A 23895-nucleotide genomic window follows, 5' to 3' on the forward strand; every position below is an offset into this window, starting at 1 on the left:
AAATAATTTGCGCACTGGTTTTATCACGTAGCTGAGAGCTGGCTATCAGCCGATACTGCTTTATTTACGGGAAGGAGGAGCGTGAACTCGCCCTGGGGCTCCTCGTCGGGCGCTCCGTGCGCGCACGGGCTGGGTGCTGGCCTTAGGCTTTGTGTTTAGGCTGGCGCTCGGGGCTACAGCCCCAGCTCCACGTCTGAATCTCGGTGGTTAGCCGGAGACTCTCGGAGGCTTTTCTGCCCGGCTGGGTGAGGACGCAGTGCGCAGGTCCTGGCTGGCTCCTTCGCCCTCCACCTCCTGCGGCTCGTCCGGTGCGCCGGCCCGACGAGTCCCGGGGATGGCTCCACGCCTCCTTCCGCAAGCTTCCGATCCACAGCCCCAGAGCACCGAGAGCGGCGAGAGCCGGGGCCCGCGCACGGCCCGGGCAGGGCGCCGCCGAGCGGGCTCCCCGCGGGCGGGGCGGGCCGGGCCCGGGGAGACCCCCCCCCCCGCCTCGCTAACGGCGGGCCGGGCGGAGCCGCACCTCGCGGCCCCGCGCCGACCACAGCACGCGGGAGGCCCGCACCTGCCCGGCCCTGGCCCGCTCAGCGCCCAGCGCCCAGCGCCGCGCCCCGGCCGCGCGCCCGCCTCGGGGCAGGGCGGGGCCCGCCGCGCCTGCGCACTCGTCGCGGCGTCCCCACACGCAGCCCACGTGACCCGCGCGTTGACCAAGATGGAGGCTGTGGCCAGGCCTGGTCGGACTCCCGCCTCAGCCTACGCCCCTCTGCGCCTCTTCCGAGCCCGGGGTAGACGCACAGGAGTGCAGTTATGACCACTGGCAACGCCTCGGGCTGCCGAGCGGGTCTGGCCAGAGCTTGCAGCCAGCACCCGCCCTGCTTCCCTTGGCTTTCTTCGCAGTGAAACTCCCGGGGCTGATGCCTGGAGAGTCCTCCGGTACGCCCCGCCTTAAAACTGACAGCACCGGGAGCCAATCGGGTCCGGAGACCGTATGTGGAGGCGGCTGGAGGCGGAGCCTTCTGCGGCGCTGAGAGCGTCGCACCAGCGATTGGGATGCTGTGGGGCGGGCTTAAGCCCTATAGGCCAATAGAAGGGTGGTCGAGCGCCTGGAGGCGGGGCCGAGCCGTAATTGACGCGCTCTTCATTAGAAACCAGGCGGAGGGCGGAGCCCGCAAGGGGAGGTGACGCAAGGCCCTCGCGGCCAATGGCTAGCGAGCCGCCGGCGGGGAAGGCGGGGCCCGGGCGTCTGACGGGCGTCGGGCGCGGCCTATCGCCGCGCGGCTCGGCGCTGGAGGGGGAGCAGCATCATGGTTCAACGTGGGTCAATTTTTTGTGAATGAGGAGGGGAGGTTGTGGGGCCGTCGCCGCGGAGCACCGTCCCCGCCGCCGCCCGAGCTCGAGCTCGCGCGCCCGTCCGCCCGCGCCACCGCCGCCGCCGCCGCCACCGCCGCCGCCGTCGCGCCGCCTCACGCCCGGCCCGCTCCGCGCGGCCGCTGTCGCCGTCGCCCGCCCGCCCGCCCGCCGGCGGTGGCGGCGCAGGCTGAGGAGATGCGGCTCGCAGCGCCCGGGCAGGGCTAGGCGCGGCCCGCCGCCGCCGCCGCCGCGGTAAGCCAGCCGGCCGCGGGCATTGTCCGCCCCCCGCCCAGGCCGCGGGCGGCAGGTGGACGCCGCGGCCCCGCCGAGGCCGGCCGGGCCCGGGCCGCGCCTCCCGCGGGGCGGCCTGCGCGGGCCGGGCGGGCGGGTGGGCGCGGGCGGCGGGCGGCGGGCGGCGGGCGGGGCGGGGGCGCCGGCCGCGCCGTTTATGTAACTTTGTCAGACGCCGTGAGTTTGCAGAAAACGCCCCTCCCGCGGCGCGGGGCGCGGGGCGCGGGGCGCGGGCGGGGGCCGCGGGGCCCGGCGGAGGGCGGGCGGGGCGGCCAGGCCTCGCGCCGGGGCCCCCGCCAGCCGCAGGCCGGGAGCCGCGCGCCGGGGCCGGGCCGGGGTCGCCGCGGCCTCGCCGGCCGCGCCTCGGCAGCGGGAGGGAACTTGGCGGCGGCCGATCCGGGCGTCCTCGTCCCCGCCTGCCGTCGGCCGGCCTGCGGCGACCCGAGTCACACACAGCGCTGCGGACGCCCAACTTGGGCGGTCGGGCGCGCAGGAGTCCCCCGGAGCCCGGGTTGCGTGACTGCGGGGAGCCCGCCGGGGCGCCGGCTTTCCCGCCCGGGCGCGCGAGCCTGGGGAGAGCCGGGAGCGGCCCGGCGCGCCGCCCGCGGCGGCTCGCACCTTGACCCGGTTTCGCTTTTCCTGGGCGATAAGCATCGCGGTGGCTTCCGAGGATCCCTCGCATTGTGTCGGGGCGGCCTGCGGACGCCGGTGCGGCTCCCGAGGGCCGCGGGAGCCGGCGGTGCGGTGGTACGGGGCCGAGCGCTGCATCCAGACTCAGCTGCGTGTACACAAATACACTCGCAGCAGTTACACGGCGGCGAAAGTTATTGCAGAATGTTGCAGTCACTATGGCAACACAATTACTCTATTATAATTGGAAATGCAAAATGCCACCCAGTTAGAAGTTTCATCAGAATGGAGTTGGGGTAGATGGAGGTTTAGTTTTATATATACACATAGACACACACACACGCATACGTGTATACGTACGTGTGTGTATCTGTTTTTTGTCTTGTTTTGTTCTTTTCCAGGTAGCTCCTGTCAGTCCTAGTCTGTGTGTTCCGTCATCTATTTTTAAGACGGATGAGCTTTCTCAGATCTTCTCCTCCCTGGGATCTGTGGCATCTTTCCCCAGAAGAACCCCCATTTGTGTGGGAGGGAAGTATTTTCATTTCTTAAAAACACACACGCCCTGACACACTGTAAGACTTCCATGGTTTTCTGTGTTCTGGATTTTTTTTTTTTTTTTTTACTGTCCTAAAGAGAGCAGCGATCAGTCAGGAAGGAGGCAGGCTTTGCTCACAGGCAGATGTAACACCATCTCCTTTAGGGTCCCTGCCTTCTGAGGCAATGGGATCTTGGGGAGGGAGCCCTGGGGGAAGAGGCCCGAGTCAAGAGTCCAAGGACCCATGTGACTGAATTGCCCCTAGCCAGAGAGAATGATTTGTAGGCAGCAGCTTCAGAGTCAGGCAAGTCCTTCCTCGCCCCCTCCCCCCCCCCCCCCCCCCACCAAATGCCAATTCTCAGAGGCCTGGAGGCTGTTGCTTACTATATGGGGCAGATAGGCAACATGGCATTCTGGCTGTGTGTACCCTGTGAGGGGTTGAGCTTGACTGGAGTCCCTAACCTGCATGAGGAGGATGCCCCTCTTGATGTTTACCAGGAGGGTTCTAGTACTGGAAGTTTCCACACATCAGGGGCTGCTGCAGCTTAATTTTGTTATAACTCTTTGCTTTTAACTACTGCATATTTATGCCCAGTAATCGACTTCCATTTTCCAGCTTCATTGTGAGGTTTCAATGCGGCACGAATGGCTTTGAATTCCGATCCTTTGATGTTGGGGGTGGCACCAAAGGAAAGGCGACTTTGTGCTGTCCTAATTGCCAGAGCAGAAGGAAATTTCCTCACTCCTGTAGAGCTCGTCAGTGCTGTTCTCTATTGAAAACGGCTGCGCGCGTGGTTCCAAAGCTGCCATGAGTAATGTATTAATGCCTGATGCACGGAGCCAGAGAGATGCAGAAATGAGAGAAGACTGCAGCTGCTGGGAGGTGGCGGGCAACAGGCGGTGGCAGGCTCAGTCCCCGGACCAGAGTCCACGGCTGTGCCTGTTGAGAATGGGAGCTGGGTCAGGGCCTCAGCTGAGGCGACCACGCAGCCCGAGGTCAGTCTCTGCCCTGTGGTTGAAGACCAGTCTGTTCGGAGGCGGGAATGGGAAAATCCAGCATAGCGAGGCTTTTGCTTTGGTCTTGGAAGACCTGTGTTTGCTCTGCCAGGCAATGTGCTCTGGGTGTTGGGTTTGGTCTTCAATGGAGAGGAAGACACAGTATTGTGTGTACAGTTGGGGTCAGATGAGTGGCTAAGTCACAAGGCTGCTGCAGGTATGTTGGGAACAAGTGTCATTCTGGGCCATGGTCAGTGACAGTTTCTTCTGGAGGCCAGTGCTCTTCCTGGCGCCCATCAGGGTGAGAAGCGGGTGGAGTTGGACTGCGGTGTCTGGGGCCACTCATGGCCTTATTGCTGCCCTTGCTTCCTCACATCTTGGAAGACAACTCCCTAGTTGAGGCAGGTTGTTTCTGTACGGATCTAATTTAATGGCCAGGTTGGCACCCTGTGTTACCTGTGCAGAGATCCAGAGTGTTCTTTCTGTAGCTGAGAGATGACAATATAAATAAATGTCACATAACCAGTAGCTAGTGTTTAATGAGCACCTAATTGGTTTTGTTTACACTTACTACCTTGGTCTCCTTTATCGCTCCAGCTTCCAGAGGGGCTGTGTGCTGCTTATACACCATGCCCAGATTAAGAGGAGAAACTGGAGAGAGAAGTGCGTTATGTACTGAAGGCTGAGTCCCTCTGTTCTCTGCCCCTGGGCCAAGTAGGAGGTTGGGCGAAAGTTCATCCCTGTCCAGGTGTAGGGTGAGCAGTCTCTTTGAGAAGGCCATTGAGAATGCCTTCATGTATAGCATTGCCTTGATGGTTCTTGATGCCCTCATGGTTAACACTTTTCATAGCATCTGGGAAGAAGTTCTACCCTCTGTGTGCTGGCCTTAGGTTGTCTTTTACACTGAGTAACTCAGTGCTAGAGTGCTTGCCGAGCATGGGTAAGGCCTTGGGTTGATCCTCAGCACTCCCCCCAGGCCCACAAAACAGATAGGTCAGCTAGTGGTATTGCTCCCCACTCCTCGCATGGCTCTCAGAAGCCTTGGGATGTCTGTGGATAGGTGGGATGGTGGATGGACTAGAGCAGCTTATTGTTTGGTTCCAGTCCATCACTTACCTTGGAAGAACTTACTGGAAGACTGTGTTTGAGGAGTACAAACTGAAAAACTATTGAGTTTATGTATTTTCATCCTAAAACCAAGCCAGAAGCCTTGGAGAAAATATTGGCAGATTTTATGGTGTAAGCATTTTTTTTTTAAGTCTCTGGCAAGACTCCATATAAACAAGACTCAGACAATAGGGAAAAAAACTCAGCATATTCTGTCTTTATGAGCTTAAATCAGTATATAAAGAGCTTTTGCAAACCAATAATAAAAGAATGAGTGTTCCTGTTGAAGGTGAACAGGGCATGTAGATGTGCAAATCTTCGTGGCTAGTAAGAGGAAAGATGGAATCTTCTGACAGTTCAGTGTAAAGGAGACTTCTATCCATCATTTTTGTTTGGCAGCTTTTAGCTGAGGTTATGTGTAAAAGTTACTTAGAATAGGACCTTGGACATAGTAAACACAATGTATGTTGCCTATTTGCTCTCTGGAGAGACCGGTATGTGTTGTTATAAAAAAATAATGCTTGGGCCAGGAAGGTGGCTTGGTCAGTGGTAGAGCGCTTGCCTTGCATGCATGAGGCCCCTGGGTTCGATTCCTCAGCACCACATAAGCAAAAAGAAAAAAGCCGGAAGTGGTGCTGTGGCTCAAGTGGTAGAGCACTAGCCTTGAGCTGAAGAGCTGAGGGACAGAGCCCAGGCCCAGAGTTCAGGCCCCACGACCAGACCCCTTCCCCCCAAAAAAAATAGTGCTTAAGGTGGTCATCCTTGTTGGGCAGTTCAGTAGTTTGGAATTTCTTCTAGTGAAAGACGAAGGTTAAATACCTTATTCCCAGGTACTTGTGGGGTGTTAAGCTGTGCTTTTATGGAAGTGTTGCTCTCAGCAAACGTTCATTCTGTTGCCATCCTTGGAAGCATCTGTGTGCAGAGAGGCGAGGGCGTCTGCTGTGTGCGGTCCATGGACAGGCCTGTGGCTTAAAAGCTGTCCATGCGTTTCTAAAGTGATGGTGGCCATCCCCCAGGGGGAGGGTGTGTGTGTGCAAGAAAAGGCACCCGGGACTTCCATTGTCTTTTTTATACGTGTTGGTTTTGCATATATGGATTGCAGAAAGTTTGTTCTCCTTTTTTCTGGGTGTGCCAGTTTTGAGACTTGAACTCAGGGCCTGGACACTGTCCCTGAGCTTTCTTACTCAGGGTTAGTTAGTGCTCTACCACTTGAGACACAGCTCCACTTCCAACTTTTTGGAGATGAATCTCATGGACTATCCTGTTTAGACTGGTTTTGAACTGCGATCCTCAGATCTTAGCCTCCTGAGTAGTAGGATTACTGGTGTGAGCCACTGTTGTCTGGCTTGTACTGCTTTTTAATGTTTTAAAATAGTTGCTATTTCTAGTGGGGGGAAATATTTCAGTTGGTAGGTAGGCTCAGCATTAGAAGAGGCTGAGTGTGTCAGACCGGAGCACTCTGAGGTGGATCTGGCCACAGGGGTCTGGGTTGCTCTTGGGGAGCTCAGCGGCGCCTAGGAGCTGGTGGTACCTCGCGCTTCTCGCAGGAAGGCCTGTCACAGCACCAGAAGGCTGCCTGCCTGGTCCAGGCCTACAGCTGACCGGTATTACCTGATGTTCTTGCTGTTCTCTGAGTTTTAGTCCGTGACTGCTTTGCTTCCTTGCTCACTGTTCCTTTTTGCCCCAGGGACATTACACCCATTTCTTGTTTCTTCCTTTACTTGAACTACTTTTATTTCTGTCTCCACCAGCCCTCCAGTTCATAACCGTGCTTTGATCCTGTTCAACTTGATCCTTTTCACTTTAGCCTAAATGCTATCCTTACGCCTTCCTGACAGGGTCCAGTTGGGCAATTTCAGTAGCTCCTTGTGACATTAGTTGTCTGGTGTCATCTCTCCTGCTGGCTGAGATACCTAGAGTCTCATCCCTGCGTCGTGTGCCAGAGCCAGCAGTCACCCTAGAGTGTCTGTACAGTATGGTGCTGGCCATGGGGCAGAGTAGGTAGAGGAATCACTTGGACCATTGCCTTTCCAAGGTTCCTGCCTGTTTCCTAAGCCTTTCCCCCTCCATATCTTGGAATATCTTGGTCCTTATTTTAAAGATTTCGTGCTTTTAAGTAGCTGTCAAAGACACAAGTGAGGGGCTGGGAAGATAGCTCAGTGGTAGAGTGCTTGCCTTGCATGCATGAGGACCTGGGTTTGATTCCTCAGCACCACATAAGCAGAAAAAAGCTGCAAGTGGCGCTGTGGCTCAAGGCTCACTAGCCTTGAGCTGAAGAGCTAAGGGACAGCACCCAGGCCCGGAGTTCAGGCCCCATGACCGACAAAAACAACCAACCAAACAAAAAAACAACACAAGTGAACTCTGGAGCAGCAAGGAGTAAGAAGGAATGGGCCTCACAGTTTCACTGAGTGGCAGAAGGGGCCAGCATTACAGTGCGTCCTGCAGGCGGGCGCGTTGGCCAGCTGTAGTGCTCAAGGTGTCAAGCCGCCGCTTTGATTAAGCACATTTTCCATTTCTTTTAATGTGGACTTAATGACATTAATCATTTCTTAACCTCATAATTTTAATATGTTATCTTAGTATCAGTGTGTAGAATCTGTTCTTCTTAAAAAATGTGGATGTCAAGTTTTGTTAGTTTACTACTGTTTATGAGGTATTTTGCTGTGTGATTAGTTTACTATGGTTTTTGAAGTGTTTTGTCTATGTGAGTCAAGTGCTTTTGTTGGATTGATGTTTCAGCTTGAGACAATATATCGTTTCTTATGGCCTGAAAGCCTGGACAAGCTGAGTGGGAGCATGTTCTAGTGGTGAGGGAATTTCACTTCCTCTGGGAACAGACTTCACTGGAGTTAGAGGCTGCTATGGGCTGGAACAGTTCATTTTGGATCGGAGAAGATTTTTGTAATGTCCTCACCCCTGGGCTCTCTTTGGTGCTCAGGAGAGGTCCTAAAGATTCTTTATTTTTTTTCAAGAGCGGTCCTAAGAATTTCTAGCTGTTTTGCAAAGAACAAATCTTGCATCCAGACCCAGATCCTAGGTTTCAGCCTTGGAGATAGGACTGCATTGGACACTTCCTTTGTGGCCAGCCCAGTGGCGAGCCTGTACCTCCAGGCTTGTCTGGAAGACACTGCCTTTGCCAGTGGGTAGGGAGTGTAGGTGCTGGTGGGGACCTAGGGAGAGCAGATGAACATGTGAAGGCCCCACGGTTGCCATCCTGGAGCCAGTGCTGTAGGAAATGTAGTGCTGGGGAGGCTAGGAGGCTGGGAGGCTGCGGGGCACAGGGGTGGTGGCAATGGGTGCCACCCCAGATGAAAGGGTATGTGCATGGGCCTTAGAACCAGAGCCGTAGTAGTGGGGCTGCAGCAGGATGCAAAGGTCCCTGAGGCCCGTGGATGGCCCAGCTCCAAGGACTCCAAGGCTGGAGTTTGTAAGCAGAGGACAGCTGAGCATGCTGGCTGCCTGGTTGCGGGCTCGCTCCATGGATGACTTGTGCCATGCAGCCCTCCTATGTCTAATTGAGGCTTGAGCTCCCTTTTGTTCTTTGTATGTCTGGCATTGGAGCCTGACTTCAGTGGCAGATGGATCTGATCTAAGTCAGTTCCAGTGGGCACATCACAGGGCCCTTTGGTGTGGCCAGAGTACAGACTGGGATGTGGTGCCACTGTGGAGGTCTCCCATGTCAGCCTAGGGCCACTCGTGTTGAGGGGCCATGAGTTCCCTTCTGTTGCTGAGGCTGTAACCAAGGTCGTTGTCTCCCTTTGTAGTTGGTGCTTTGGCTGCTTTGGATGCATTATAGATGCTGTTTTGAGACCTAAGCTTGCTGGTAGCCAGAGAATAAACCTGGAAAGGACTGAGCCAGCTTCTTACCAGAGTCCAGCGCTGAGTGCCAGCACTGGTGCCACCGTGGTGCTGGAGCAGCATGGTGGAGTGTCATCAGAGCATGGCAAAGTCAACTAGGCCCTGTTCTTTCCTGTGGCCTGTGGGGGACCCTGCAGGACTTGTTCACCCAGTGCTCAGTTAGAGCTTTGTGATCCCCGTTCTACAGTTGGTCTGTAGAGTCCCAGGAGGAGGTCAAGTTAGTGCTAGGGTCAGTGTTTTTAGCAGGGTAACCACAAGTGAGTACCTCATTGCTGGACATGGCCCTTCTGGCCTTTGAAGGGAAGTGGAAGGTGCAGCAGGGCCTCATCCCCTCCGAGACAATGCCTGCATGAGGCTGGCGCTGAGATGGTGCAGGTGGCCACTACTCTCGTTCATTGGGAACGCTTTTCTGAGCATATGGACTTAGTTGTAATTTATTCCTTCACACTTAGAGTTACAGGGACACAGGGAAGGAGATTGCAGGGTTCCTGGGATTTTGATTTACTTGGGAGTAACGTCCTCAAAGGGTGTCATTTCTTTCAACTTTTACTGTCCGGCAAATTTTGCAGCAGCCTCAATGTCTCCCCTAGTTACCAGGAGCCATGCTTTCCTGCCTGCTGCCCAAGGCAGTGCAGCAGACAGCTGTCACGTCCCTTCCCACTGTGGCCGGTGGAGGGCCTTGGATGCCTGGAGTCGTTGGGATTTGGAGTTAGCCAGTGATGCTGTGGAATGTACTCCCTATGCCCTCCCTCAGGAAAGTGTGTCTCTGGCGACAGGTCAGACTGCTTATTCCAGTGTGAATAAGTTTCGATTCGATGAAATCCCCCCCCCCCTCCCCGTCGTGGGGCTTGAACTCTGGGCCTGCATGCTGCCCCTCAGCTCTTTATCTCAAGGTGAGCACTCTACCACTTGAGCCACAGCACCATTTCTGGTTTTCTGGTGGTTAATTGGAGATAAGAGTCTCATGGACTTTCCTGCCTGGGCTGGCTTTGAACCGTGATCCTCAGATCTCAGCCTCCCGAGTATACGATGACGGGCCACTGGCACCCGCTTGATGAAATTCTTTTTTAAAATTTTCTCTTCAGAACGTCCCTAGTGTGGGGAGAGAGCCAGAAGGACAGAAGCTTGCAGTGAGACCTCATTCTTTTGGAGCGCCCTTGCCTTGTGGCTCCTGGGCCCCTGGGTGGACTTGTTATGAGTAAAGGGCAAGGAGTCTGATTAGATGTGCTCAATTCTGTGTTGTTACTGTTTTATTATTATTATTATTTTGGTACTGAGATTCAAAAACTCTTTAAGCTTGCTGGGCAAGTGCTCTACCACTTGAGTCATGCCTTCAGCCCCTATCTGTGTTGGTTGTTTTCAAGGTGGGGCTTGCTTTATGTGTAAGCTAACTTTCTTGTATTGCTGGGATGACAGGCACTTGCCATTGTGCCCATTGCTTCCCCTGTAGCTGGGATAGCACGTGCACACACTGTACCTAGCCGGTGGTCTCTTTCTCCAGCCCAAGCTTGAACTGCCATCCCCCTTTTCTGCCTCCCAAGTAGCTAGGATTTGGGCCTCCATGCCTGGCCCATTTGCCATGATCTTGATTTGCCTCTGGCATGCAAGAATAGTTTGCAGGTGTAGATGTTTTGTTTTACAGAACTCTAGGATGTTGTGGACAGACATGGGTTTGAGTCAGACCTGGGTTGAACTCTTATCAGGGCCTGCTTGTGTGGTTAGTGTTTATCCAGTGTCTTGGTCTGTAGGGTGGGAGGAGGACAGGGAGAGGTTCCGATGAAGTACTAGGTAAGCAAGTTCTCCTCAAACCTCACCCCCCACCCACATTCTCCCTCCTTCCCACTTCTGTCTTTACTGGCAGATCTCTTATAGGTGGTCAGGCCTCTGATGTCCTGCAGAAGTTCCCAGGGCCCCAGCTCAGGACTTTGATGCTTCTGCTGGAGCTATGGTTGTAGATGGCTTCCCTGCAGGCCCACAGTGCCCTTTAGATGGTGGTCTCTGCCGCCTTTCTTCTTGCAGGGACTGTTGAGATTGTGAAGATCAGATCAGTTCTGTTAGAGTGCCACCAGCTCCAGGGCACTGCTGTGTTTACATAGCCCCTGCAGGGCCACAGTCATTCCCTGATGACATGCCCTGCCATGATCCTGGCTGTGTGGCCAGAGTGTGTTTGGCTTGCTCCTGGCCGTGTGTGATGTGTCTCCGGCCATTGGTGTTGAAATGCCAGCCTCTGGAGGACTAGTAGAAGGGGCCTGCCTGATAGAGCTTTCATGTCCGCACGTCTGCTGCATAGGGCTTCCTGCTGCCTTCCTCTGCGCGGTTTCCACCTGGCCCTTTACTCCTCCTCCTTGCGCAAGCAGGAGCCTAAAGGCCAGTTTGTACTTTGCTCCATGTTGTTGTGGGTGTGGTAGTGGCTTAGGATGGGGTGCTGTAGGACTGTGAGCCTGGTGGCACAAGGATGTGGCAGGGGATGCTTGGGGCTCTGTGGGCCCATGGGTGCAGCCCTCCCCAGGTGGTGCTGTGGGCATGTGTACAGGTGCAGCAGTACCAGGGGGCCCGTGAGAACTAGAAGAGCATGGGGGCAGGAGACAAAGAGGCACTGAAAAGGCTATTTTGAGGGTGGCTTTGCGTAGTCCGTTATCAAATAGTCTTTCTGTGGTAGTATAGGAAGTTGATGGGCATATTTTACTTTTTCAAAGTGCATATAGAGGGAATGTTCAGGCAGGGCTATCTAGTTCTCCACCGTGTTCCTGAAGGCTTTTATTTACTCTCAGACTCTGCAGAGTCAGCTTTGTAAGCTTTAGGGCTCATAAAGGAAAGTCAGGAAAGAGCATCTTTACCCAGGAAGTCTTGGATCCACTCTCCCTGGTCTGGCTTCTGGCATAAAGCAGCCACCTCTGTACTAGTCACTGCAACCAGGGGCCTAGCCTGCATTTCCCAGCTCAGCCTACATGCTGGTGTTGGACAGACTTTGTCCAGAAGCTTCCCTGTGATCGAGTTGCTGCTGTCTGGAAGGACTGGAAAAGAAACAGGCTCCAGGGGGGTGGCAGCTGCCAGCATTCCCGTGAAGCTCCCTGTCACCCTCAGGCACATCCTCAGGCCCTGCAACAGCCCTGAGTAAGCTCAGTGTGCATAGGCTGTTCTGTGAACGTCTCTCAGACACGTCTCAGACACCTGCAGGCCTCTGTGAGTGCAGAGTGGTCTGTCCCCTAGGTAGACAGTTCTCTGCAAGGTCTGTGTGGACTTGGCACAGGATTCTTGGGTGGCAGAAGCTGCGCACTGCAGCCTTTCCATGTTTCGGCTTGTTGTTGGATGCTGTTCTTGCACACCGGTGTAGTTCTGGCAGAGAGCTACAGTGAGTGGCCCTTTGCTAGCCTCAGAGGTCATAGAAACCCATTGGGACAGTCTTCCACTCAGCCTCAGCTGTCTGGCTGGTGGGTGCAGATGTCCTCTGGGAGCAGCGTGACCTGCTGGTCAGGCTGATGGTACCACAGGATGGGAGGAGGCTGTGACAGATCCTTGGACTGCAGCCCTGTGAGGCCAATGTGCAGGACTGGGATTCTGGGAAAGCCAAAGAGTAGATATGGGCCAGAATTGTAGCTGCATGGAACCCAGAAGGTGGGCTTCTGGACTGCCTTCTCCATACCCTTTCTGGCCCACCTGATAGTGTTTGAGACTGTTGTGGTAGAGGGCTCTGCTACGCCCCTGTTGGTTCAGGCTCAGGGACCCTGGAGAGACAAGTTCAAGGGTGGTTGGGCTCAGGCTCTGCAGAGCCCCACTGGTCTCCGCCTCCTTCCCTACAGGGTGTTTGGTACTGGACTGGGGCCTCCCCAGCCTGTGCTTTGTGGCCCTGCCGGGTGTGGCAGGTTGTGGTGATCTGCCATCCCACCTTCGCTGGCCAAGTGGGTGAGAATTTTAGCCTTGGAGGATTGTTGTCAGGATCAAGCGAAATGAGGCAGTGGCGCAACTCCCAGGGTTAGAGGAACCAGCATTGAACACCTCTGTGTGCCTGTGGGCAGCTGTGTCCTGTTTAGCCCCTTGCTGTTGCCACATGCCATTATCTTTTAGGCACTGTGGCACGGGCCTTCTTTCTCTTGACCATGAAGGAAGCCAATGCCCCCAGTGGGAGCAGTTCAGGGTGAGGGGCATGGATTCATCTGAAGTGGCAGCTGCTCCAAGAGGGTGCCTTTTCCTTCTTAGCATTAGCTGAGTTGCTAATGCATCTCAGAGCTCTACCCTGGAAGGAGGGGCAGGCTCATTCAGGAGTAAGGTGTAATTAATTCTGGGTCAGAAAAGCTTTCAGTTGCCAGGGGTCTGGATGTGGGTCCCTATACACATGTGAGATTGAGCTCTCTGTAGTCAGGGGCCTGGGTGTGTGTATCCATACAGCTGCATGTGACCCGACCTCTCTGTGGTCAGGGTATCTGTCTCCATACAGCTTCAGGTGGGCAAGAACTGTCTATGGTTAGGGACCTGGGTGTCCATCTCCATACATCTGTATGTGACTGGACCTCTCTAACTCAGCTTTCTTATGTACATAACCAAGTAGCAGGCTCCCTGCTGGGGCTGAGCTATGTGAGGATCAGGCTTCATGTCTCTGACAGTAGGGCAGAGGCTTGACATAGATGCATGGCAAAGTGAGGCAGCAGCTGTTTCTAATCAGAGTGCTGTGCTTTGTCAGTCCCCAGGTGTGAAAGATGTCTCCGTCAGAGAGAAGCAGAGAACTTCAAACCCGTGCACTGTGCACCTGCGGGCAGTTTCCTACAGTGGTGGGCAAGGTGTTGGGCTCTCACTGGCCTGTGGCCCTTGGTAGATGGGACCTAGCAGTCTGGGCGGCAGGACTGAGATAGGTGGCTTTGTGGTCCAGGCCCAGGGCCAGGGAGATATTCTGACCACGTACTGGCCTCTGCTGTGGCTGTGGCAGCCGCGTCAGTGGGTAACCTCATCCGGTGGTTGGTTAGTCTTCTCTCCTTTCCTCACTCCCAGCCCCCTCCTCACATAGACATATATACACAGATGTGTGCACATACGCACATACACTGGGACACGTGGGCAGCGTGAGCTTTGGGCTTCTCTAGCATGAGCCTGGTATGCTCAGTGCAAGCCACTGCTCATCTCTGGCTGATGCTACTTAACAACGAAAACAGGGAGTTTCTAGAGCTTGGTGTGTGTGATGTTAAGGATCTGAAATCCCTGCTCAGGGAAGACAGACTTCACCCAGTTCCTCCTGCTTATGGGAAAGTGGCCTTGCAGCTGAGTCATGTGAGTTCTCCTGTGGTCCTTGGTGGTGTCTGTTTTTTTTTTTTTTTTTTTTTTTTTGTGGTGCTGTTACCTCTGGTGCCATCTGTTGCACATACCTCTAACCTCCTGTGTTCAGGAACTTGGCCCTCACGTGCCTCAGAACTTGACTTCTGGTGTGTAGCTGATCCAGGGATACCCTGGAGGCTTTGATGTCACCTTCTAGTCTTTTTAATTTGTATTTTTTTTCTTTTTTTAAAATTTAATTTAATTTTATTTGTGAACATACTGTACAGAGGAGTTACAATTACATGGGCAGGATAATGCGTACATTTCTTACCAAGCATTGCAGCCTCCTCCTTTGTTTACCCTTCACATCCCTTCCCAGCCTCCCCCCTCCCCCCAATCCCAATCTTAATTTGTATTTTTTTTTTTTAATGCTAGTACTAGGCCTTGAACTTGGGGCCTGAGTGCTGTCCCTGAGCTTTTTTGCTCAAAGCTGGCAATCACTTGAGCCAAAACACTTGAGCCAAAACTCCACTTCCAACTTTCTGCTGGTTAACTGGAGATACGAGTCTCACAGATGTTCCTGCCCTGGCTAGGTTCAGAGTTCGAACCTCAGATCTCAGTCTCCTGAGTATGTGGGATCACAGGCCTGGGCCTCTGGCACTGGACTGCCTTCTAGTCTTCTTCTTATCTTGGCTGATATCCTCTATCCCACTTACCTTGTGGTCTAGGTATCCTGTCCAAATATTCCGTGGTTCCTGTCTGAAATAGCAGTTGTCTGTCTCACCTTCAGGGTCCTCTGGGTTGGCTCAACTGCTCTTACCTAGCTTTCTTCCTGTGTTTTGGGACTGGCCCTGTTGCCTGGGTCCTGGGCAGGGGCATTCCTGAACTTTGTTGTCTTGGGAGCGCAGTTGTTCCTGCCCTTGGCTGGTTTGAAACTGTCTAGACATGGCTCCAGATTATTTTAACTGCCTCTTTTTTTTAAATTAAAAAAAATTTTTTTTTGGGCCCGGTCGTGGGGCCTGAACTCTGGGCCTGGGCGCTGTCCCTCAGCTCTTCAGCTCAAGGCTAGCGCTCTACCACTTGAGCCACAATGCCACTTCCGGCTTTTTTTTCTGCTTATGTGGTGCTGAGGAATCAAACACAGGGCCTCATGCATGCAAGGCAAGCGCTCTACCACTGAGCCACCTTCCCAGCCCCTTAACTGCCTCTTTTAAGGGGAACCCAGACAGCCCCCTTTTGGCTTTGTAGTAACAGAACTGTGATGTTGGCCTCTCTGGATTCCTGGATACTGATGATGGTCCTTCCATGGCCTGTGAGCAATGATGGGTGGTGAAGCCACCTTTATGGGCACCACAGCTTCTCATGCCTTCTTGTCTTCCCAGGGTGTGATTGGCAGAAGTAGGTGTGTTGAGAGCTCCTTTCCCAGGCAGCCAATAGGCTTTCCGGCAAAACTCAGAACAAGTAGTTGGCTTCTGGTCCATGCAGTCTTCCAGTCGCACCTGGTGACAGGAGCCCCCTTGCCTGCAGACCTTAGGGGCAGACTGGGGTGCTTCCTCCTGTTGAAAGCAGCTAGCTGCCCATCATGGTGACAGGAAGGCTGGCAGATGTCAGAGAAGAGCAGTTGAATTCTAGTAGAGTTTTCCTGTAAGGCCTGGAATAGACCTGGGGACCAGGGGCCTTGGACCTTGGGATCCAGCCACTCTAGTCCATGGGAGATTGATAGTGAAGCGGGCTACCTGGCTTAGGAGGGAATTCGAGGAGGAGGAAAGGAGTGGCAGGGCTCTCTCCATAGAAACCAGAACTTTGGCTTCTGGTGTGCATGGCTTGTATTCTTCTGCATCCTGGCTCTCTGGTCCTCCATGTCCACATCATGGTGAGGCTGGAAGGACACAAAGGAGCTGGGATGATGTCTTGAGGGGATAGTGTCTCCTGGGATGGTTTTTGGCCCATGGATTAACGAATGTGGAAGTTTTGTTTGAGCTGTCCTGTTGTTGAAACGTTATCTGTGCCTGCATGGTAGAGCTGGAGAGCAGGGAGGGATCCTATGAGTCCAGAGCTGTAGGCGTCTGGTGAACCAGAGCCATCTTGGAGTCTACCTTTGGGTGCAGGATGATTTTATTGAACATTTCCCTGCATGAGAGAGAAACTTGAAAGTGCCCTTTTGTGTATACTGTGGAAATGTCATTTTTGTGCCCACCAGGCATCCCAGGTCAAGAATGCCCGATGCGGGACCATGGGCACACTGACTTGGCAGCATGGTCAAGGGACGCCCATAGCTGTTTCCTTTTCCATGCCTGGAGTGTTGAATGGCTCTCCATTGGAGGGCAGAGTGCAGTGTACTCAGGCTCTCAGTCTCTCAGAGGTGAGCACCTGGCTCACTCAGATGCATGTCTGCTCAGCTGCTTGTCTTCTGTGTGGCTCATGCTTCTGTCCTCGTTGGCTACTGTTGCTGCTTCTAGCCTAGGAATAAAGGATGGTGTGGCCTTGGTGTCATCTTTTCTGCATCAGTATTTCCACTTCCTTCCTGTTTCTCTCGTCGTCGTCGTCGTCGTCGTCTGTGTCTGGGGTTGACCTGCTGTCCCCGCTGTGGCCAAGGGGCCGTCCTGTGCTGGACTGGGGTGTGGGCTGCCGCCCAGCGTTTCATGCCGCTGCCATGTGCCCTTGTGTAGGTTAGGTTTCAGCTGCAAGGCATAGTGGACTCAACTGTCTGATGCGGCAGTCTTTCAACACACTGGCTTTGAGGGTAGACTTTCTATCATGGACTGTTGATTTCTCTGAAGTTCTTGAAGGAGCTAAGTGGGAGGTAACTATTCCCTCCCTGCCCTGTACTGTCAGATCGGTTCTCTAGGCCAGGGTCAGTTTCTCTACAGACTTTTTTATTTTTATTTTTTAATCTACCTTTTGGATTCTTGACTCAGAGCTTGCTCACTAATTGTCTACCCTCCGGCCTGAAGTTTGTGACTGGCCAAGTCCAGTCCTCCGTGTGCCCTTCATTGGAAGATGTCATGTGTGGGACAGGACCTTCACTGTGAGGGTAGCATTTAGCCAGCAGTGATGTGGAGACAGGGTCGCACAGGGAGCCAGTGTGCTTCTTTCTGAGTGCCGGGACACTAAGCGTGGTCAGCAAGCAGGCAGTCAGGTCAGAAGCTGAATGTGAAACCCAGCACATCTGTAACACAGATCTGTCAGCAACAAAAGCACATCTCACCTGATGTAGATACAACAGAAGTTGCTATCTGAGGTGGGCTGGCTTTCGCTGGCCTGGCTCTGCCCAGGGAGCTCTTGGCCACTTCTCTCTGTAGTGGTGGTCTCTGAGATGGAGTTGTATCCAACCTGAGGGAGAACCCAGTGGCTCGGTGCTGGGGGACAGCCCATCCGGGCCTCTCCTAGGTGCACGATGCAAAAGGTCTATCATGGAAATTTTTGTCTCTTCTCTTGCCTGGGAGAATTTTATTAAAGCAATTCCAGTATCATTAATATTAAGGAGACTAAATTGGGAGAATAGATCAGCAATACAAATAAGCAGTTACTGTAATTGGGAAAAATACTAATGACTTAATTTGCATATGTGGCAGCATTTTTTATGATTGCCTTGATAATAAAAGACAGGCTGAGTATCACAAATGCAAGCAAATAAAGCAGTCCATTAATTCTTCTATTCATTTTTTTGAAATGGTATTCCCAGCTTTTACAGTGACAGTTCAATAATTAGGGTGCCTAATTTTAATCTGTTACGTGGGTGCATACCCTGCCTAGCATGGGCAGCCACCTGCCATTGGTGTGTTTCTGTGCTAGAGCTGACTTAAGAGTAGTACAAAGGGGTATGGAGATCTGGGGCATTGAGTCTCTTTGCCCCACAGAGCTTTCTGTGGTCTGCTTCGCTGGCGTGTGCTATGCTGAACAAGTTAGTCTTAGTGATGAAATATGTATGTGTTGCATAGAACTGGGGTGGTGGTGAGTCTAGGCAGTGCTGTTCCATCCATTTGGCAGTGAAGGGGGAGGTGGTTTGTGTTGTCACTAAGGGATATGGTATTTTCATCTAGGGTCACACCCTACATGGTGCAGTAGGACCCCCTCACCACAGTTCCTCATCTCCAGATGCCACTGTGTGGAGGTATAGCCCTCTTTTGTGGAGCCCCGGTCCTAGCATTTCCTTCTGCATTGGAAACAAATGACACTGCAGGTGTGGAAGATGGATTTTCTTTGCACCCAACAGTTGTGGAACTTAATAGTAGTTTTGAAACCACTTGGGGACAAGTTACATACATCATTTACAGTTTGGGAGGGAGGAAATGAAGCCTGCTCTCATTTACATTATTTTGCATGTGAATAAAATGCACCTTTATCTCTTTTCCTTCTTTTCATTTCTGTCTCTTTCAGATTAAAAAAAATGTGTTTCAACATAACATTTTCCTAGCCGGAGTGTGTTTTGCATGCGGATGTAGTTAGAGGTAACAAAGAGGCATGTTTGTGTTGTAGGGGCTACATAAAAAGAAGGATATTGCTTAACCGTAGATTGCATTTTGAAAGTATGCTAAAACAACACTGAGTCCCTGGTCTTGTACTGCCGCTTTGCTGGCTGTGCGATTTCGTCACAGTGACCAGGAAAGGCAGTCTAGGGAGGCATGGAGTCAGGCTGAGTAGACTGTTGCCTCTATTATGTTTCTCCTCCATCCAGGTGACAGCTCAGTTGCTGTGCATAACGCAGTCATCCTGACGTGTGTTTCCTGTGTTTTCTCATTGTTACCAGTCCTCCTCTCAGAGTTAGGGCATGAACTTGCCTTTGCTCTGTGGGGCCCTGGACTGAGAGGAGTGGGAAGTTCAGATGAACACACTTCCTTTTTGGCTGAGTGGGATTCAAAGAAGCCCCTGTGAAGGTGAGGACACAGAAGGGAAGGGATCCGTGGAATCACGTAGTTTGGCAGTTTACTAGGTTTGGCTGTAATCGCCTTTTAAAAATGAAACATAATGGTGGCAAGAAACAATAGACAATTTGCCATCTTAGCCCATTTAAGTTCACAGCTCAGCAGTGTTAATTACGTTTATGTGACCCTCAGCCAGCCTTCCTAACTTGTTTTGTCTTGCAAAGCCTAGTAAACAGCTAAATGCAGTTGATTTTTTGTAAAACGCAAGGCACTTGTTAATACAAGCACTTGCTAGCTCCAAAGGAAAAGATGGGAAGAGGCAAATGTTTATAAATGCAAACAGTATGTGTGTATGTTAAATATTATAATATATGATATGTAGTAAATATTTGCAATATTCAAATAATATGAATATATAATATATAGCAATTCTTCATGTTTAACAATGTTAAATAATGCGTTATAGTATATTAACTATGTTAATTGTATATAATGCATTAGTTGTGTATGCCAAGGTATGTGTAATTGACAGAAAACCTTTGGAGTCCCTGACATCTTGGGTCACTGCAGAGCTGGTGCCTTGACACTATTACTCCTTCTCCTCACCATGGTTCAGATCCCAAACTTGACAAAGCCATTCATTATTTCCCTGAAGGAATCAAACCTAACTCTTGGCCTTAGCACTCAAGGGACAGAGATATATCCCTGCATTATGCCTGATTCCAGATCAGTGGAGGGTTAGTGCTGCTGCTCCAGTAACCTGTCATGGAGAAAAGCTGGTATGTACTTGTCATTCCAGCAAAGATAGTAAGCCTAAAACAGGCAGAACAAGATCCAGTCATGAGCCCAGGCAGGAAGTGAGACCTTTTCTCCAAAGTAACCGGAAACAGGACTGAAGGAATGGCTTTTGCCCAGCAAATGTGAGCCCTGAGTTCAAATCTTAGTACTGACATAAATAAGTAAATAAATAGAAAGCCAAACATCTTGATTTCTGTAGAATGTATTCTATAGAAAATTAGGAGTTGAGATGTTTGTAAACACCAGCCGGTGGTGGAGGGTGTCTTAGTGTGATATGCAGAGATAGTATCCCTGCCACAGCCCTGCAGTGTGAGTGGAAGTCAACTGACTGGCTTGGACGGAGTTGGGGTTCCTGTCTGAGATGCTCTCTAGAACATGGTAAATATTCTTGAGTTGCAGGTGTTGTTTTTTTCTTCTCTCGCTGGATCTGTGTGCATAGCTCTGACCCCCATGGGCCTTGCTACCAGCGTTGTGCCTTGTTCAGTGCTGATAGAAGGGCATTTGTGGTCTGGATGTGGGTCCTGCTGGGATGTTCTAGGTGGTCTTTGGGAAAGTAAGACAGGGCACATGGTGGTTTCTAGATGGTTCACAGAGCATGAGTCTTGAGTTGCTCTACCTGACTTACAGTAACACCCTGGTGTGTGGACATTTTATCAGAGGTAATGCTTTAGGCTGGGAGACTCCAGGTGAAGCCCTGTTGGTACCAGAAAGATACTGGATCCTTCATGTAGGCGCAGGCTCAGAGACCTCTGTGGGCAGATGTGTGTGAAGGCACACCTGGGGCGTGTCCTGCCTGGTGTTAGCAGCTGGTATTGGAACCATGGCAGCCACGTTTTCTTGGGTCTGTGCAGCCGAGGCCAAATGGTTTCGGTTTGAAGATGAGGGAGAAAGTAAGTTGAGATAAAGTTTAGAAGAATGTATAGCAGCCAAGAATGTTCTGGTGCCAGCCACCATTAGGCAGCATGGCCCAGTCTGTCCTCAGGAGGACAGTGCTGCAGCAGGGGCAGTGCAGGCTGGGGATGTGTCCTGATGTGTGCTCAGGGTCCTGCCTGCTCACAGGCCAGGGGAGGGGGTTGGTCCAAATGGACAGGGACGTGAGGAGGTGGCCTGTGTCCAGGTGGGACCTTTCAGATGGCGACCTTTGCTAAAAATCACTTCTTTAGGAGTCTTTCCTTATTGTCAGTGTGGTTGTATTTGTCTCACGATAGGCTGAGCACAGCAGAACCATCTTGTGGGATGCTTATTTATGGATCCACGTTCCACACAGATCCTCCCAGGTTGTGTGCTCGCCGTGGATTGGTTTGCAGTGTTGCTGTTCTCCTTTGCTCTGCTGTTTATAATCACTGCCTGAGTGTGGTTATTCGGGCTGTGTTCAGGGATACTGGCGTGAGTGCAGAAGTATTGGGGGCCCAAGATAAACAGAAGAGAGGTAGTGTCTGTCACCTGTGCTTGCAGTGGGTGGGAGGCTGGTGGCTGACAGCAGTGGACGCCTGCTGTGGGTCAGGGCAGGCAGTGGAGCCCGTTACCTGCCCCCTCTGGCAGCATGGTGGCGGCAGCCAGAGTGCTGTCTAGAGAGCTGCCCTCTGTGGGCCACGGCCAGGTAGCCTCTTTCTTGGGCTTGAGACAGGTTTCAGTCCTGTTGCCCAGAAGTTACCAGCCTGGTTTTAGGGAGCATCGAGGGACACTCGGCAGCTGCCTGAGGTACGGCGGGGCACTGCTGTGCTCCTAGGGCTGCGCTGGAGCTGGTTTTCCCGTGTCGCTCACAGTTGGAGGAGTGGCTGTTCGGGGTTGGTCTGCCCTCCAAGGGACCGAGAGAAGTCAGCTTGCAGTCCAGGTGGGGTGACTGAGCAGGTGGGGATCCCCATGTCTTCTGAGCCTAGGCCCCTGGGTCTCCTGTGACCATGTAGGAAGTACTTGCCAAGTCTCTAGCTGTGCTGGTGATGGATTCCGCTTTGTGATCTGCCTGAGGTTTTCCTACCGTTAGACACCGTTGGAAACCTTGTATTTAAGACAGGCAGACTTGTGTTTTGGAAGGAGGCTTGGTTCACCAGTGGGATGTCTTTGCAGTGTGCTGTTGGTGGGAGGAGGGTCGTTGGTTCCCTGGGGAGGAATGAGGGTCCTTCTGTGGGGAGGACGCATCCAACGTAGCCTCTCACCAAGGTCAGTGTCAGAAGTTGGCCTTGACTCCGTGGGCTCCGTGGGAGGTCCAGGGTGGGGGCTCCACGCTCAGCTCTCCACAGTGGTGTGAAGACAAGAAGCCCTGTGGCCAGTGCGTGGCTCAGCCCACCTCAGGGCAGGTGTTGTGGAGTGCTGGGGGGATGTGCCTGAGAGGAGTGGCTGTGGGGGTGGGGAGATCCCCTGTGGACAGTTCCTGTTGTGTTGCCATTGTGACAGCAGCCTTTGTAATTGACCAGTGTGGGAGAGGAGCAGAGACAGCTGGCCTGGGGCTGGGGGGATAGACGGGTGGCTTCCGTTCCCATCCCCATTCTAGTCCTGGACTCCTGTCATGAGGAGTGCCCAGACACCGTTAGGCAGTCGCCCCTTCTGTTGTCAGGGATTGTCCCATCCCTACCCACCTACCTGCTGCTTCCAGCTAGAAAGCTGGGGTCTGAGGAAGAGCCCGGCTCACTAGAATTCCTGCTTGAGGCCTTGATGCTCTGCAGGTGATGCTCTGATGCCGGAGAATTGGGCATTCGGGGGCCACAAACCCTTCCACATGACAACAGTGCCCAGGCACCCTGGCGTGGTCTCCCACGCCCGGTTGGAACATGGATGAGGCTGGGAGTGAAAAGGAAGCCATCTTCTGGTGCCCTGGTCCCCGTGTCGCTCTGTGGGGCTCTCCCTGGAGTCCCTGCTCCCCTGTCACCAGGGCGCCACTCTGGGGAAGGAACCTGGTGAGCCAGGCATTGCACAGCTGCAGGCAGGGTGGGCTACTTAGATGTTTCATTGGCCTGAAGTTATCTGTCCGGCTTCTCAGGAGCTGTTGTGTGGCCTATGGAGCCCATCTCCCCTTCACATTAGGGCGAGGGCCGAGGGCCGAGGGGTGGGAAGCCACGCTGTGGGTCTTGCTGTTTACCCCATCACAGTTCCCGATGTTTCCCACTAGGCTGCTCTGCCCCTCGGCCTCGCTGTCTGCTGTGTCCCTGAGGGAGGAACATGCAGTGCCCTGGCAGAGCCGCCTGCCCCCCCCCACCCCCGCCCGCCAGCCTCTGGCCCTACAAGTTGTTGTTAATAAATGCTTCACAGCCATGGATATTTACTATTTTAGAAATCAAGATACATCTAAAACCTCCTCATTTCAAATTGAGGAAACCTCTGCCACATTAGTGTAGATGGATACCAGGGTTTGAATGAAAAAAATGGTCATTTTGTCTACAAAAGGTATCGTGACTGTGAGTCCCTTCACTGGTGTCTTGGCTGTTGGCTTAGTGGAAGGCAGGTGCCCCCTTTCCCCCCACTGTCACACAGTGTCCCCCAGGCTTCATGGTGCCAGTGCCGTGGAATGAGAAAGACACCACCTGTGTGTGGGGAAAAGCACTTGAATTCTCCCCCCTCTCCCCCAGCTTCAGCACCCCAGGACCGTTGTGGACACGTTGGGGTGGAGGCCACTGGCTTCAGATTCTTTTGTCCCCAAGCTATTTTCTGCCTCTGTGCTGTCATTGAGACTTTCCTACAGATGGTTGGCGCAGCCCAAGTGCCTGGTTACAGCGGTACCAGGAGGGGATCATGCGTTACCAGGTAGTCTACGCAGAGCGCTCTGGCGCTTCGCTACCTACCCCGAGGGCCTGTGTAGGGCTGGGATGTCTTGCTTTTCTTGGGAAGGAGTGTTGTAGCCACCCACCTGGGACCTCTTTGCCCTTTTCTCTGGATGCTTTATCCAGTCATAACTTTAAAGAGTATTTTGCCAAGAGGCTAGCACACATTACAGGGTTTATTACCTCTTAGTTATGTAGAATTCAGTAAGTAGATGTGGCCATTGATTGGGAAGGGAGCTCAGGGGACCAGGAGTGTGTTTCTAGTGCAAAGAGTTGGTGCTGTGTTGCTATTGGGCTGTTTCGGTGTGTCTGTGTCTCCCAGTGTCACCTGCCAGATGAGGATCTGCTGCCGCTGCTCTGACTGTCCTCCATGTCTGACCTGGGGAAGGACTCCGCCTTCACACAGCAGCGTGGTCCTCCCGGGACAGAGCTGCATCAGGTGCTTTCTAGACTCAGCTTGAGCAGC

General features: G+C 53.0%; 1 protein-coding gene across 3 annotated transcripts in view; it reads left to right on the forward strand.

Moving 5' to 3' along the window:
• Nucleotides 1–913: 913 nt before the first annotated feature.
• Hdac4 (histone deacetylase 4) overlaps nt 914–23895 on the forward strand; it is a 249019-nt gene continuing 226037 nt past the window's right edge. Inside the window, exon 1 of one of the 3 annotated variants that reach the window (XM_070003862.1) lies at nt 914–930. The gene's annotated coding sequence lies outside the window, so the exon portion shown is untranslated. Of the gene's footprint in view, nt 931–1497; nt 1600–23895 lie in introns of those variants that run through there. The other 2 variants (XM_070003911.1, XM_070003844.1) reach the window with 2 other exon arrangements.

The sequence above is a fragment of the Dipodomys merriami genome, unplaced genomic scaffold (genome assembly GCF_024711535.1).
Source record: "Dipodomys merriami isolate MVZ:Mamm:240054 unplaced genomic scaffold, mDipMer1.0.p SCAF_1, whole genome shotgun sequence".
NCBI lineage: Eukaryota > Metazoa > Chordata > Mammalia > Rodentia > Heteromyidae > Dipodomys > Dipodomys merriami.